The sequence below is a fragment of the Leptonychotes weddellii genome, chromosome X, assembly GCF_054177405.1.
Source record: "Leptonychotes weddellii isolate Sample4059 chromosome X, ASM5417740v2, whole genome shotgun sequence".
Classification (NCBI taxonomy): domain Eukaryota; kingdom Metazoa; phylum Chordata; class Mammalia; order Carnivora; family Phocidae; genus Leptonychotes; species Leptonychotes weddellii.
The window spans coordinates 98,706,692-98,724,337 of record NC_138385.1 but is presented as its reverse complement, the minus strand read 5'-3'; the positions used below and the strand labels follow the sequence as shown (position 1 = coordinate 98,724,337).

General features: G+C 39.9%; 1 protein-coding gene across 1 annotated transcript in view; it reads left to right on the top strand.

The window, feature by feature from the left end:
• Positions 1-17,646, top strand: part of FRMPD4 (FERM and PDZ domain containing 4) — a 551,128-nt gene that overhangs the window by 257,107 nt on the left and 276,375 nt on the right. The gene's annotated exons all lie outside the window — the stretch shown is intronic.

Genomic DNA, 17,646 nt, shown 5'->3' with positions numbered 1-17,646 from the left:
TTTGTTTTGGTTTACGTTACTGTTTGCTCCTTAGAAGAAGAGCGCAGCCTGAGACTAAGGCCCCTGGAGGCATCCTCAGCTCTCCAGTCTCTGCTGGTCCTTTCTCGCTAGACGTTAGATGGTGTTGGGTATGACGTCCTTGTTTTAATCCCTTTGGAAAACTCTTCCATTCTTTTTTTTAAAGGTTTTATTTATTTATTTGACAGAGACACAGCAAGAGAGGGAATACAAGCAGGGGGAGTAGGAGAGGGAGAAGCAGGCTTCCCGCTGAGCAGGGAGCCTGCTGTGGGACTTGATCCCAGGACCCTGGGATTATGACCTGAGCCGAAGGTAGACACTTACCAACTGAGCCACCCAGGCGCCCCAACTCTTCTATTCTTAATTAATGTACCAACTGGATACAATTTGGTATATGACGTTTAACTGGCGGTTCTTGATATTTACCCCTGAGAGAAGTTACCTTCTAAGTGTACCTCTGTCATGGCTTAGTAACCAAAAAGATGGAATGAATATGGGATTTTTCTGATTTTCTTGTGGGCTGAAATTAATGTAGAACATATTCTCAAATTCGTGGCAGTTTTTACAAAGACTCTTGTAAATATATAATGCTGTATGAAAGGTGCTGCTTGAGGAATTCCGTGAGAAGTAAGGGTGAAGGGTGTACCTGGCTATGGGGATTAGCAGCCGTGATTGTGATTTGCTTCTATATACGGTGTGGCTCTAAGTCTTTGGCTGGGAGATTCACATGTTATAGTAAAAACTTCATTTATATTTTGTTCTTTTTGTTCTTCCTGGCCGTACAATATTATCCCTCTCTCCAAAGTTCGTTTGGAGGATGTGGTGAACATGACCGTTACGGGGCTGTAATGTCATGTTAGGCAATCCTAAATTATGATCCCCATTTTATTTAACGGTTTTATTTATTTACTGAGAGAGAGAGCACATGGGAAGAGGCAGAGGAAGAGAGGGAGAGAAAATCCCAAGCAGATTCTGTGCTGAGCATGGAGCCCGAAGTAGGGCTGGATCCCAGGGCCCCAAGATCATGACCTGAGCTGAAATCAAGAGTCAGATGCCTAACCGACTGAGCCACCCAGGCGCACCTGATCTCCGTTTTTGTTAAGGTGAGAGGAGATCCACTTACTGTTACAGTGTGGACGCTGAAGTTTTGTCCCAAATGTTTATGCTATAACAGTTCACTTCAGTTTTTATTTGTTCTGGAACATAACCTTTTGTGGGTATTTCTTAGGTATAATAATTTTGGCTCATATTGGTTTCTTAAATCTTCATCTGAAAGGTATTTTTTGGCAAAATAGTCTTAGAAGGAAATTAGTGCTGTTATTTGCTCATGCTTCTAATTCCTTACATGGGGAATTTGACAGAGGCCTACTGCCCAGAGTACATTTATTAATAAACCCCTTTTCTTGAGAGACCTGTGTAGCAGTGTTCTGCCCCCATATTGAGGTGAAATTAAGTCCATGTAAAATAATTAGTAACATTAACCTTCCATGAGATTTTTAGAAAGTATGTTTAACCATCTGCTTCTTCATATTTGTCATATTTAATTCACCATGATGGCTTTTTGATTAGAAGATGGGCAAGCATCGTATCCTTTTGGGAAATCTGCTGAAAGCAGAGAGAAGACACCAACTGACAGAGTGCAAAGCATAAAATAATTGGAGGAGTATTAGTTCTAATGGTCCCTACCTTGGATGTCACTACACGTTTGAATGGAGCAAGCTCTATGACCTGTGTGGATCAAGTTCATTTGGTGTAAAGGAAAGTGACATTAATCATCGTAATTTCACAACTATAAAGTGTGATTTTGTGAGCATTACTTCCTGCATTTTCTACTCTTATCCTGGTATTATTAGTGTCCTTTTTTACCTAGGATGGATGCCAAACCACCACTTGAATTTATATGACTTTTACACCTTTTCAGTTCGATTTCCAGTTCGGTTTGCAAATAAGTTGTGGCCAAATGTCACGATTACCGAAGAGTTTCATCCTTTTGAAGTAGAATTTGTTTTATTACTCTTTCTGTTTTGATAGTTTAAGGGCATGAAAGATTTTGTGATAACCCTCATGTTAAGAGAACATTTGAAAGTTATGTTATAACCTAGGATAAAAGGACACAGAATCCTGAAACTAAAAATCTCCTAATTCCCATTTTAGTAAGTCTCATAGAAAGGATTAATTCTCATATTTTGTTAGAAGAACATAATTAAATTGCATCGCCCTCAGCTTAAGCTAGATCTTCACGGAAGAAAATCTGTCTTTAACAGGAAATCTAATGTTCACATTACATGTTCATTTAATTTTTTAATAGAAATACGGACAACTTAAACATAATTGAAATCAATTTATTGGTTGAACTTACAACCTTCAATATTGGTCAGTCTTGAACAGCAAATTAATTTCATCCGTTCTCTCTCTTTTCCCTCTCTCATTTTTTGCCTCTCTGGAAAATATTATTCTCCATCTGTACAAATAGAAACATTCATAGGGATGTTGGCCTATTTCAGCAGCTCATGGCAGGCTGAGTGAGGACATTCTGGGGACACTTGCTTCTAAGAGTTTTTGGCTTTTGTTAATCCTCATTTCAGGCCTTTCTTGTGTTCCAGATTTTCCTTGTTATTCTTAACCCCCAACACTCTCCCTGTCTTTGAGAGGACCAAATGTGCCAGAGATAAATGTGGAAATAAGTAAAGAGGAGTAAATATCTAACATAAGTTGGATGTGTTAGTTAAATTGGCACAGATGATAATTACAGAATATTGGTTTTAGACAGTTAATTGGCCCTTAGAAATATTATCACATGGATATTTTTTAGATATAATAAGGAGTTATGTGATACCGTAGAAACAGAAATCTGAAAAAGATTTCTCAGAAAAAGAAATCTGAAGGCTCCTATTTCCAATAGTTACAGATTCATTCATTCCACAAATAGTTTATTCGCAATTAGTGCAAAGTGTCGCTAATTTATTCATGTACAAAGTAATATCCTTGGTGCCCTGGGAGATCAAAGATAGTCAGAGCTGTTGTCCTCTTGTGCAGAGAAGGTGAAGAACAAGTGCCGAGGTGAGCACAGGTACAGTTTTTTTCCAGAAAGTCAAGTCACGCTTTGGGTAGGCATGCTCCTAGAGGATGAGAATGAGGCCATCTTGGGCCATTATGGGTTGGTGGCCATGACTGCTTGCATGCTTGGAGGTGAAACCCATGGCACCTTGGCCTGTCTTGGGGAAGTGACAGCTTTTAGATTCCCAAGGTTGTTGAGAGGAAGAAGAGGCAAAGGTAAAGGAAGATGAGGACCCCAGTTCTTCTAAATACAACCGGTATTTTGACATCGCCGTGCCTACCTTTGGCAAGATGGACCCCAATACTATCTCTCAAATCCTTTGTAATCTTGGCTTTCTCTATCAAAGCCGATTAGTACTCTCCAGTCCCTATTGCTCCCCATTCTATGAAAGTAGAGTAGTCAGGAACAGTATTCTGTGTGAAATTGGCTTCTCGGATTACATGTGACTCATGAGATCTGAGAGAAGAAATGTTCCAGAAAGAGGGAAGAAAAATCCAATGACTTTGAGTCAGAATAAAGCTTCGGGTGTTCCAGAAAGAAAGCAAACTGCTTGTAAGATTAAGAGAATTTCCCTGTCTCAGTAAATTTCATCATTACGGACACTCCGGTGAAATGTCACAGTGATCCCTGCTTCCTCTGTCCCCCTCACTAATTTCCCCACACCCCATGTGTTGACTAGATTCTGGAATTTGCCCCTTTTGTTTGATCCCTACAATTTTTCATGAAGTCTGCCTTCAGAATTCACCTGGGTCACTTCACCTGCTTCTTTGTCGCCCTTCATGCTTCATCTCTTCCCCCTTTACTAATCATTTTTTATGGAACAGCCAGAAAGTTCTTTCAAGAACACAGCTCCGATCCTATCATGCCCCTGCTCTTAATTCACTAGTGACTTCCCACTGCACCAAAAATTGGCTCTCAAATCTTCTTCAAGTCCCACATGGTTGTACTAAGCTGGCCCCTGCCTACCTTTCCTTCCTTCTTGGGGATCACGCTCCCCACTCCCCCACCCCTCTTTGCACTGCTTGTACTTGCTATTCTTTGTTTTGTAACCCATAGACTTTATTCCTATCGCAGAGTCCTATATCCTGTGTCTCCTCTTAGAATGTTTATTTCCTCAGATCTTCATACTCCGGTCTCCTGAGAAAATGCCAGAGTGTCCTGACCACTCCATCTGATGTAGTTCCCCACTTTCTACTCTTTTAACTTTATCCCATGTCCTTAGCTTTGGTTTCTAGATGGCTTTTAGGATCTTAGACGTTTGCATTTGTTGGTTTGCTTATTTATCACCCCACCCAGTGTCCCCTCCTCTCCTCCTAAGGGTGGAATATCCCTGTGAGCCATGCATATGATGTGAATCACTGTCTCTCCGGCATCTAAAACAGGACCTGAGCACTTAGGAAATTCATGTTGACTACAGGAGTGACACAGGTGTCCCTGTAACCCACCAGCAGCGCATGTGCACGATGGTGTCCTGATGCATGGATGCCGTCTGCTCCTTCCTGGCTCATCTTCAGCCTTCATCTCTGGGAGACTCAATCTCCCTCCTCTTCCTGTGGTGATACGTCTTCTCTTCAGTGAGTGCATGATGTTGGCCCATTTTTTGAGTGTGTGGGTATGCTGAGTTTGACGCCGGTGCATCAGGATGCTTTCACCAGTCTGACCTGCTATTTGTGTTGTGGATGTGGCCAGGTGTCACCTTTTTAGATCTTGAATTAAGAACATTTCGAACATAGAAATACACCATAGCATTCTCCCACCTACATAGATTCACACTGCCTTCAGATCATGCCATGCCCAGTTTGTATTCAACTTTTCTCAGTTGTCCCCCAAATATGTGTGTAAACTCAGATCCAACAATGGCCCACATTTCTAGGTTCTCATTAATGTAGACTAACAGCCTGCCTTTTGTTTAATCGCCGTGATTGAAGAAATCCTGTCCTGTGGCATATCTCACTTCACATTCTGTATAATTGCTTTGTTGTAGTTTTGTTTAACGTTTCCTTTTATATCTATAATTTCTGTTATGGGAAATTACAAGTAAAGGTCTGAGTGAAGTTCAAAGAAACTGTTGGGAAAGTTGCCATTAAGCATGTTGTTGGTATTACATCTTACAGACATTCCATCTGGGCGAACACAATTTGTCTTTGTTCCATCATTGGGTGCTGGGGATTGAAGCTAGGTCATTCTTTTGTTCTCTCTTTCTTCTTAGAGTCAGCCAATAATCTGTGGGGTAAATAGACTTTTCTTCTTAAGCTATTCCTCTGTTAGCTTCAATCGTTTAAGGCAGGGTTCAGAAGCTGTTTCAGTAATGGACCAGATTGAAAATAATTTCAATTTTGCCATCCAGAAAGTCCCTGTTTAACTCTGCTGTTATGCCATGAGTGTAGCTATAGATATGTAAACAAGTGAATGTGGGTATATTGCAATAAAACTTCATTTTCAATGGTAGGTGGCTCGTGGAATTGGCTTGCGTGTTCTTGTATGCTGCCTCCTTATTTAAATATAGGTGCTCAACCCAGGCCATTAATAACACTTGACGCATATTAAAAAATATTGATGTCAGTGCACCACACCCCCTCTCCCAGCACCCCCAAAGTAATTAAATTATCGTCTAAGCAGGTAGGGCCTTGGCATGAGTTTGATTGTGTTTTAAGAGTTTATTTCGTAGAGCAGTTTAAGGTTTACAGCAGAGTTAAGAGTATGGTCCAGAGATTTTCCGTATTATCTCCTGTCCCCACTGATACATAGCCTCTCTCATTAGCAGCATCCCCTGTCAGGGTGCTGTATTTGTTAGGATCAATGAACCTACATTGACCCATCATAATCATCCAATGTCCATAATTTAGATTGCATTATAGTTCACTCTTGGTGTTGTACATTCTGTGTGTTTGGACAAATGTATAATGACATGTATGCACCCTTCTAGTATTACATGGAATAGTTTCCCTGCCCCAGGAATCCTCTATGCTCCACATCTTCATCCCTCTCTCCCTGTAAGTCTTGTCCTCCTCTGATCATTTTACTGTCTCCATCGTTTTGCCTTTTCCAGTATGTCATACAGTATGTATCCTTCTCATGTTGGCTTCTTTGACTTATTAACATGCATTTGAGTTTCAGACATTTCTTTTCATGGCATTATAGCTCACTTCTTTTTTAACTTTTTTTTTTTTAAGATTTTATTTATTTATTTGACAGAGAGGGAACACAAGCAGGGGGAGTGGGGGAGGGAGAAGCAGACTCCCCGCTGAGCAGGGAGCCTGATGCAGGGCTCAATCCCAGGCAGACACTTAACAACTGAGCCACCCAGGCGCCCCTATAGCTCACTTCTTTTTAACACTATATACTGTTCTACTGTCTGGATGTAACACCCTTTATTTAACCCTTCACTACCCTTCACCACTTCATTTAACCCTTCACCTATCTTGGTTGCTTTCAAGTCCAAGCAATTATGAATAAAACTGCTATAGACATCTATGCTATAGTTTTTGTGTGAATTTAAGTTTTCAACTCCTTTTAATAAGTACCACATTGTACAAGTTTTGGATCATATGGTAAGAGGATGATTAACTTTGTAAGAAATTGCCAGGCTATCCCAACGTGTCTGTATTATTTTGTATTCCCACCAGTAATGAATGAGAGGTACTGTTGCTTCATTGTTATTTCAAAAAGCTCTCCATGTTAATTTCAGTGTGTAGATATTGTTGAAAACCCCTGGTTTAACGGGCGTTATCCCCACTAGAGACAAGGAATACAAAGAGACAAGGTGAAATAGATGGGCATGTGAACAAGTAAGTCTAGTAAAAGACCTACTTAAATAATTGTGAAAGAACAAGGGGTAGCCCGTCAAAAGAAGGAACGGGGCACCAGAAAAGTTTCTCTAGATTGTTCCATTGGAGCATCCTTGAATGCTGAATAGGTTTAGTTTTGTACAAATACAGTAGCCATCCCTTGTCAAATTTCTCAGAAGTCCTGTCTCCCTGGTTGATGTGACATCAGGAGTAGAATGAAGAATTAAGTCCCATTTCCAGTAGACTTTGTTCATTCACACATTGTCGTTATCCTACTCTTCTGGAATTAATATATCAATGACAAAAAGCAAGTGAATATTTATATTATATTTACTTCAATATCAGGGTTTTTTTTTAAGGAATTGAAAATAAAAATCTGATACCTAAGAGACAATGGGGTAAGTTTTATGTGCTAGAGCCGAATTAATTCTCTTAATATTTCCCAGTGCCACTGCTTCTTTTATTTATGTTTGATTGGTGAGGATTTTCAGCAGTGATGAGATTAGTATACATACATAACAGGAAGTTGTAAGTAAAGTAAAAAAAAAAAAAAAAAAAAAAGGGTTGCCTGCAATTGTGTTGGTGGTTTTCAACGAGGAGAGTTTGACTCCTTAAGGGACATTTGGCTATGTGTGGAGACAAGTTTTTTTGGTTTTTGGGTTTTTTTTTTTTTTTTGGCTATGAGTGGTCCTGGTTGTGCTACTGGCATCTGGTGGGTATGGGCCAGAGATGCTGCTAAGCCTGGATCAATACACACAACAGCCCCACCACAAAGAACCTTCCGTCCTACACGTCCGTAGAGCTGTGCCTGGGACGCACCGGAGTATTCTAATGTATCCAGACATACCGCCTTTAGGGAGAATGTTTGTCTGGTATCTTAAGGAGTACTTAAAGAATCATCCCCATATGTCAAGTTTGTAATAATCTCTGAAGTCACAGTGATACCTTTTAACAAAGTCAAGGGCGGTGTCATTAATATATCTGGCTTTCGGAAAGTTTGCTTTTGGATGCTAGAAGGAAAAAATCGTGTTAGAGGAAGTCCTGCTCCTATAAAAAAGAATTCCTCATTATATGTCTTGACCATGGGGCAATTCAGCTCTTGCCAAAGCTGGCTTCCTTGTGTTCTCTCTCTAGCACCCTGTAATAATCCCTCCCACCCCCGCCCCCATCCCCTACACCTAGCTGCTAGGTAGGTTAGTCTCTGCCTTCAGAGAAGATATGCTGAAATCAGTCTTATTATATGGGGAGTCAATCTCTCAATTCTTCCTTTGGGGTTTCTAGGTATTTCCTTATCCCCATGTTTATTTATCAACTGTAACCCCATCTAATTGTGCGGCCTGATGCTCTGTGAACGTTCAGCCATTCGTTTGATTTAGAGTAAGTCCTTCTATTGCTGCCATTTGGTATATAGTAAAGTGTGGCTCAAGAGAGTAAAATATGGCTTGTGTTTTCGTTTCCTATGGGTGATGTAACAACAAATCACCACCAACTTTTTGGCTTAAAACAACACCAGTTTATTATTCTACAGTCCTGGAGGTCAGAATTCCCATGTGGTCTTCCCTGAGCTAAAATGAAGATTTGCACTGGGCTGGTGCCTTCTTCAGGCTCTAGTGGAGAATCCGTTGTCTTGCCTTTTCCACATTCTAACGAATGCCCTTGTTCCTTCCTATGTTCCGGCCATCACTCTGGCTTCTGATTTCATCATCACATGTTCTCTCAATGCCTCTCCTGTCTTCCTCTTTCAGTTATCAGGATCTTGTGATTAAATTAGACACACCTGGATTATCTGGTATTCAGTAACTATCTCAAGATCCTAACCTTGATTACCGTAGCAAAGTCGTTTTTGCTATGTAATGTGACATATTTGTAAGCTATGAGATTAGGACGTGAATATCTTTGGGCACCATTATTCTGCCTATCTTAGCTTTAAGGTTACCAAATATGGTGTCTATTGGTCACATAGTTTATTTGTACTACACAGAGATAGGATCTGAATTCCCATACTAAGCTCCCTAATCTTTTAGCTATGTGGATAAAGGAAAGTTACTTCAACTTGCCTCAGTTTCCCTGTCTCTAAATTGGCTTTCCAATATCTACATGCTAGGATTGTTGTTGCAGGCTATAACGGAAATAATGTACTCACAGTAGTATGTGTAACTCCTCGCACATAATAATTGTTCAATATACCTTAGCTGTGAAGAGGATTAAACAAAATACTTGACAGGTCAGCTGACTTTTCTGTAAAGAGCCACATAGTAAATATTTTTGGCGTTGCAGATGAGACAGTTTCTGTCACAACTTTTCAACGCTTAAGATGTGCATACTGTAAGTAGCTACAGAGAATATGTAAATGAGTTGATGTGGCTGCCTTCCAAAAAAACTTTATTTTTAAATGCAGTCAGCATAATGGATCTGGCATGTAGAGATCACAGTTGACCAATCCCTACTCTAGAATAGCAGGACTCAACCCTAGCTACATATTGGTGTTTCCTGAAGAGCTTTTCAACAATGATAATGGCACCATCTGACATTTTCAGTTGTTTTCTAATGAAAAAATACAATTTCTCTTATTTTTCCACTCCTGATTTCAGATTAAGTGTCCATGGTTACTGCCTTGTCCATACTAAGTATTTAACACTACTTTGTTGAAAAGAATTGATCGTTCTTAGCCCCGACCTCAGCCAAATTGAATCAAAATCTCTGGGTGCAAGGCCTAGGCATTTGATTTTTGAAATGCTCTGCACAGGGTGATCATGGCAGCCTGAATGAAAAAGCTCCACGTCCCTGCTCCTGTTTCCCAGTCCACAAATAGGGCCTGTCCTATCCAGGGCACGAGATCCAGATCTACTGAATATGAGTGGGGAACATATTACATACCATTAGCACAATGCCCAGTCCACAATTAAGCCCAGTCAATCATCGTTGATCATTTTGGGTCCTTTGCTTGCCAACAATAAAATTCCAAACTGGCTAATTTTGTCAAAATTGGAAATTAGAAGCAAGATAGAGTGGACTCTCAAGGAACTCCAGGAAGATAAGTACCAGAAAGGATCAAAATTTGGTCAGCTTTCAGGTATCAGATGCTGCAGCAATCAGGAGGGATTTTCAAGGATTTTTTAGGTGGATGAACGACCTTTGCCACTTTTCAATGTTTTTTTTTTTTTTTTCTCGGAGACAGATTATACATTCCAAGGGTCTTTGAGAATGGGACACCTTGACCTCCAAGCCTAGTCCTCAGTGGGACTAATGGGGGATGTTTTTCATCAAGGCAGAAAATTAGGTGCATATTAGAAGGAGGAGATAGGAGACCATGCATTTCGCTCTCAATAGCTGGTTGTTGTGGCTGCTGTTCTTCTCATTGCAGACCTCCGAAATGCATGAAGGAGTACTCACTATGGTTAATGCAACAGTGGATGCTCATCGCGTTTCTCATCAGTGAACCCCCATTGAACAGTGATGAAAGTAGTATGTCACAATGCTTGTTCTCCAGTGGACTTCAGTGTACCACCTTTATTTCTATGTAACTGTGGTTCAAAATGGAAAAGATTTTAAAACAAATTCACTGACAAAGAATCAGTTGTATGTTTTTCAATATCGCTAAGGGAATTATTCCATGCAAAAATTCCTGAATAGGGTGGGATTTCAGTGACTATTTTTGGCTGGAAAAAAAGGTCCTTATTATGTTCATTGGTGTTCACTAAACATTTCAACTCCTTTCCTTTTTAAGTGTAGAATAGTTTCACAGTCTATAAATGGCACCCCTTCTTTTCTCTTCTAAATTTTAGGAGAGTCGGGCTTTAAAATATCTTATGGAATCTTTATGTCAGTCCGCATTTGAACTTTTAATTGAAGCTGGAACTTTATTTAACGTGGGCATATCAGATTGAGTTAATGCTTTTTTTTTTTAAAGATTTTATTTATTTATTTGACAGAGAGAGAGATAGCGAGAGCAGGAACACAAGCAGGGGGAGTGGGAGAGGGAGAAGCAGGCTTCCCGCCGAGCAGGGAGCCCGATGTGCGACTCGATCCCAGGACCCTGGAATCATGACCTGAGCCAAAGGCAGACGCTTAACGCTTAACGACTGAGCCACCCAGGCGCCCTGAGTTAATGCTTTTATCAGTTTCTGAACACATTATCATCTGTGATAATTAGACTTCTTCACGTGGTTAAAGAAGAAATCCTTCATTTTCCTTTTTCCCTAGGCCACCATGATTTACATACCCAGGTAATTATTCTACTGAGTTTAATGTAGATCTTTTTGTATGCCTTTATTTTTACAAATGAATGTTATTGTTTTACATACACTCTTCAATTTGCGTAAAGTTTATTGAGTGTTAAATATCATTGTATTTTCTGAGCCTTGGGATTTTAAGATGTTTACACTTCTGTATACTTCTGCCTTGTATACTTCGAATCTGTTACTTTTTCTAAATGCCACATAATGTTTTGTGGTATGCAGACATCTTTTTTTTTGAGATAGAGTCACTCTACACTAGTAACTTATAGTTCCGCCTTTGCCCCTTTCATGATGGAGTCATAAAAGTGTAATGAAAGGAAAAGCTACTAGCTGTGAATAGCACTTAAAATGTCAATTTCAGGTCCCTCAAAACTAATCCTTCCCACAACCCATGAAAATGTTCTTGCTTTCAAGCCCATAGGAGAAAAATCTCTGAACCCTCAAGCTTTCCTAAATTCTGCCGAGGTTATAATTTTGTTGAGGCAGTTAAATGTTCCAAATACCATTTAAATATAAAGTTTTAAGTGGTTACCATTCCCTTCTAATGAGTTGTATTGGGCTCTTTTCATGTTACTGACACCAGGAAATGGTGTCTGAATTGTCCTTTGTGTCTACCTGTCTCTTTTTTATTTTGCGATTTTAGTCTTAGAGTTTTTATCTTGTATCGCCCTGAAATATATATTTAAAAAGAACATAGAATCAACATATATTGATTAAGATATTCGTAAAAGTTCTTGCCGTTCATCACCCCCTTTGAATGCCTGTTTGAGAATCACTGATGCCAACTCTTGTTCATCTGGTATTTTCCTTTGTGCCATCTATTGTATTTTGTAGCAAGCTCCACTATTGTGTGAGATTTTTTTGTCCCCAAATTTCCAAAACCCACCCTACAAATTTTAACGTTGGGGTTTTTCTTATTTGGCATGAAAGAGGTAATAGTTTCATAAGTATTTCGGTAGCACAGTATAACACAGCTTCATCTACTCATATGGTCCTGAATTCATTTGTTGTTTTGCCAGAAGTTGTGACAACGTGTTCACTTCTTCAACAGTGAATATTTGTTTTTCTAATATCGAATTCATGGCCTCTTGCACTGTTTCAGTGCCTTTTTATGTACCAGTAAATTTCAGTTTCAATATTGAATCATAGTGTAGTCTTTTGGAAGACATTTTATGTGGCATTTAAACTTAACAGGAGTGGCATCAACACTAGACATAATTCCATATCAGTAGCTATGAGAGCATCTTTCAAACATATGCAGGGCAAACCCCACTGCTTGATCGCTCACAATTTAAAACACCATCAAGTGTAATTCTCATCCCATTTTTTTAAAATGTTAAAGTGTGGAAAATGTGCATCTTCTATAAGACTTGTCTGGAGGTAGGTACTAAAAATTCAACATGGTATCTCCATTGTCCATCAGTGAATGTAGGTCCTTGTCTTCTGCTGTTGCATTCTTACCACATGGCTTCCAATGTCAAGGTGACTGTAGGATGCATAATGACTTTGTTAGCTCCAGTCAGAAAGGAAAGTCTGAAAGGACAGAAAGCCAAGGATCTACCTCTCATTGGATATGTGTATCTTGAAAGGAGGTTGGCTAGGAAATACAGGGTTTTATCTGGGCAAGTTTGTCCTGTGGGAACAAATTGGGGTGTTGTTATTAGAGGAAACAATGGATGATGACAGCATTTTGAAAGGTGCACTCCCCATGCACCCTGATTGACAGCCCACTTCAGGCTACTTTTAATCAGAGGACAATTCCATGTGTAATGCCTGATGACAAATCTTAAGATTTCTTTTTTTTTTTTAAGATTTTTTATTTATGTATTTGGACCAAGAGAGACACAGCAAGAGACGGAACATAAGCAGGGGGTGTGGGAGAGGGAGAAGCAGGCTTCCCGCAGAGCAGGGAGCTCAATGCGGGGCTCGATCCTAGGACCCTGGGATCATGACCTGAGCCGAAGGCAGACGCTTAACGACTGAGCCACTCAGGCGCCCCCAAATCTTATGATTTCTTTCTCACCATAATATTCAATTTAAAATAAGCATATCTGTAATAATTGATATTTCATGTGGCTTAACCGCTTCTGCCTAATGAGGCTGCAAATCTGTCCTCTCCATCATAGTCACCCCACCTCCCACCTGGCTGCCCAGTGTCCAAATTCACTTACACGCAACAAATTTTCCATACGTGGATTTGATATCATCTGGTTTCAATGGCCTGGATTAGTGTTTGCTGCTTCCAGCTGATTTGGTGTTTGAGATCCCCTGTTTGAGTCCATAAAGAATTTAGTAATCGCAGCAGCTTGCAAAGAGGAAATATTTAGCGTTTGTTTATGTCCTTTGTGAAAATTGAATCTATGCTGTGGTCGGCCTCAGTTCTGGGTCAGCCATTTCTATAGCTTTGAGAATGAAGAAAACCAGCTAGAACCTGTCGTGAGATTTTCAGGGTCATGCCTGAAAATGGAAGCGAAGGCAGAGGCCGTGGATTTGGGGAGTAAAGACTAAGTGGTTCTTGGATGAGGACTTCGTGTATTGGGTTGGTGCTTGTTTGTACATCTTCTCATAGATTTATAAGTACACAAAAGCAACTAACACCCTGTTGTTCAGCATGAACCTCTGATTGAATGACAATCAACATAATGATCATTAAATGTTTTGGAATAGCTACTCTGCTGCGGGAATGAACTGGCTTCCTTGTAGCAGGACGTAGACATCAATACCTGGTAGCACTGTCCAATGCCTCCTTGCTAGCAATACTAATAATCCTGATCGTAATGGTAGGTAACATTATGGAACGCTCTCCATCTGCTCTATACTGTTCTGGGCACGTTATGTACAGTAATTCATCCAGCCCACTTATATCTCTTGCATCATACCATGTCAGTGCATACTAGAAGACTTCCAGCAGCCCATATCTGAGTCTCCGTGGCTGAGGTATTTTCCTGGGACTGTTTTTGCTGCTTTACTTTTGTCCAGGAGTATTTCAGAAATGACTGACGAGAGTTGGTATATAAATACCCCAGTTCCTTTGCTCCTCAGAAGCGGTATTTCAGAGATGGGGGTTTTCCACCATGTCCAGAATTTCCTGCTAGGGTTAAGCTACAATGTCCCACTGTGGAGCTAGTTGGATGATACTTTGTTTATTGAGTGCCTTCCTTTCACATTATAGCTTCCCCTGCTTTGCAGTACAATCTTTGTCTGGGGGTCTACTTTGTGGGAAACCCAAACTAAGATAAATACTATTATCAGCCCTGTTTATTAGATACTGGTATTTCATTAATTTTAGAAACCTGGAAATTGAAACAAAAGTAAAAGAAATGGGGGGGGGCAATCTATCACTCATGAGTCTGGATTCATCCACTGCACTCTAGGTACCCAAAAGAAATGCTTCATCAGCTAAGCAAAGTAGTGCAGAAAATTTTTGTTGCACTGTAGACTCTGATCAGATAGAAAAGGAATTGCTTTGTGGTCTGTAGATTTAGTTATATTTCCAAAGCAAAAATGTGTGGTCCCATGTGAAGTGTGTGTTGTAGACTCTTGTATTTATGACTTGGTTCCTTGAACATTTTTTTGCCAGTCTTTAAATGGGCAAACTCTTATTTTTGAGAATCTGTTATTTCCACCAATCAACCTCCTTAGGGGGTTGATTTTTAAATCATTTTGGGGATGTTCAGCTCTCCCAACCAAAAACTCACCATAATTGTCATCAATCTAGAAGGTGATGTTTTTGTTTTTTATTTCCTTCCACTCTCTTAGTGTCTGGATGATAAATGTCTTTTAATTAAATCTTATAGGGCTATGGATTTACTGTTTGTAAGATGTGACTTTCACTGTTAAAATAACATTGGTCAGTATGATGATAAATAGGAGTTTTGGTGGTCTTATATGAGTATATTTTGGCTAAGTGAAAAGGAATTAAAAAGTTATTGCCACAAAGACTTCATGCAATAATACTTAGTGATAAGTTAATACATGTTGCTTCTACCTTCTATCTTAATATCGCCATTTGGTAATTCAAATAGGGCTTTCCTAATCCTACCCATATAAGACACCATAATTCATTAACCAATTCCTATCAGTGTAACTTTTAACTGCCCGATTTCAATTTTTGGATTGTCTAATTTATTTCAGATTATAGTTGAAAAGGTCTACTATTGATTTAGCATGAAGTTTTATTTTATTTGTTAAAGATGTATTTGAATTACTTAAAAAGCCTTTAATGTGTTGAAAAAGTTGTTTCGTAGCGTAGTTTCATTTTGTTTTGTTATTTGTTCCATCTCAATTTAATCAATGCTAACATCTTCAAAATACTTTGTGTCAGCACGGAGAGCCATGGGTTATAGTATTATATATTTCCCGGTCACAAAGTACTAGGAAATTCTGGAACCCGAGATTCTGCTTCCCTCAGGTGTTGAAGCGCGGTAAATATAGGGAGGACATGAATGCTTTTTTTTTTTTTAAAGATTTTATTTATTTATTTGACAGAGAGAGATACAGCGAGAGAGGGAACACAAGCAGGGGGAGCGGGAGAGGGAGAAGCAGGCTCCCCGCAGAGCAGGGAGCCCGATGCAGGGCTCGATCCCAGGACCCTGGGATTATGACCTGAGCCGAAGGCAGACGCTTAACGACTGAGCCACCCAGGCACCCCGACATGAATGCTTTTATCAAGTGATGGAAGCTTAGAGAAGAGGGAGCCCAAAATTAGTGAAGGAGAAAGTCCAATACTGGGAGGACCTAACATTTATTAAGAAAGCATTCTGGGGGCACCTGGGTGGCTCAGTCGTTACGCGTCTGCCTTCGGCTCAGGTCGTGGTCCCAGGGTCCTGGGATCGAGCCCCACATCGGGCTCCCTGCTCCGCGGGAAGCCTGCTTCTCCCTCTCCCGCTCCCCCTGCTTGTGCTCCCTCTCTCGCTGTGTCTCTCTGTCATATAAATAAATAAAATCTTTAAAAAAAAAAAGAAAGCATTCTGTTCATCGCCTTATCGTGGTGCTTTAGTGTCTCTTCCTTTTATCTTAAACCAGAAAGCGAGTAAATTATTTTCCCATGTTGGTGATCATACCAGCGAGAACTTCGGGTTCTTCAACAACAGGTCTGTCTAACTCCACACTTCTTTTTCCATATTTCATTACCAGATGGTATTGAAAGCCTCCATGCTACATGGTAGATTTTTTTGGTTTTTGGACACATGGAAATTTGTAGACTTTTTGGGGGGGTCCCTTATATGACATTAAGAGGGCAATTGCCTGAATTTCAGCGTATTTCTAGATACTTCATTTAGAGGGTGAACATTATGAAGTTGAGGAGGATGTTGTGAGCCTGGGGAAGCATTATGAATGCATTTGTGGTCCCCAATGTTCTATGTAAGCCATTCTAAATGGCACATATGACCCTTGGTTTATCCATGTTCTATTTTGACAGCAGAATGCTGCTTGGATGGTGTGTCTACCATTGGAATCATTGGACACACCTGAAACTTGAGAATAAGCATGTCTAAATTACAAGTGTAGCCCCACCGAGCATCTTAGGTTGGCCAACGTTTCTTTGAAGAAATAATATTGTTGGACAATATGCGTGGCTTTCATAGAGATAGTTCTGAGTCTTGCAACCCTCACCTTCTTCACTTACTCTTTTCTCCCCAATTGAACATTCTCATCTCTTTCATCCTTGGTGTTATCGCAACAAGTCTTATTGATTCAGTGTATTTGGAGAAAACCTGATGAAAGGATTTTGTATCTGTATTCCTCTACTAATACCCCTTTCACCCCTATCAACTCAATTTTCTATTTAACCTGTTTTCATATGATATTTTCAGGTGATATTTTCACAAGAGGGTTTTTTTTCTTAAACTCCTCCTCAGCACACACTATGAATGCTGGAAGTGAGTCCAAAGGAGGGAGATGTATGGGTTCCTCTTGGGGAATAATTGGCTACTAGACAACAGTGATTGTAGACTTTCCCCTTAGGAATTCAGTGAAATGAAAGTTGCTGGGCTCTTCAAGAGCAGAATTCAGAAGTAGGTGAAATGTGACTTTAGGTTTTTCTATTTCCTTTCCTGTTTCTTTTTTTCACTACAATTAGAAGGGGGATATGATTGATTCCTCAGGCTCCTACCATTACTAAAATGTCCTGACTAGCCCCCAGTTGCCATTTATATGTTATGAATATATATATTGTTCGATATTTGAAATTAACTCTTTCCTGCAGCTAATTTTGTCTGTGGATGTATTTGAAGTCTTCATGGTTTGTTGCTCATGTAGCAAAACCTGCTGTTTACGAATGGTCATGATTGAGAGGAGAGCTGCTTATTATCTCCTGAAAATCTACCGGTCTTTCCCTTTGAAGTATGTTTTCTAACACTGTGGTTTACCTGTGATTGTGATCATTTCAAGGTCATAGTCCCTTAGCATTATTCACGGCAGTCCTCGGACACTGAGCTTTCAGGAAGTTTGCTGGTTTTTTAGAATTCTTCATAAACATATGAAGAAACTTACAGCCCTTTGGGTAACACATATAATGTTAAAGGGAAAGAACTAGTCCATC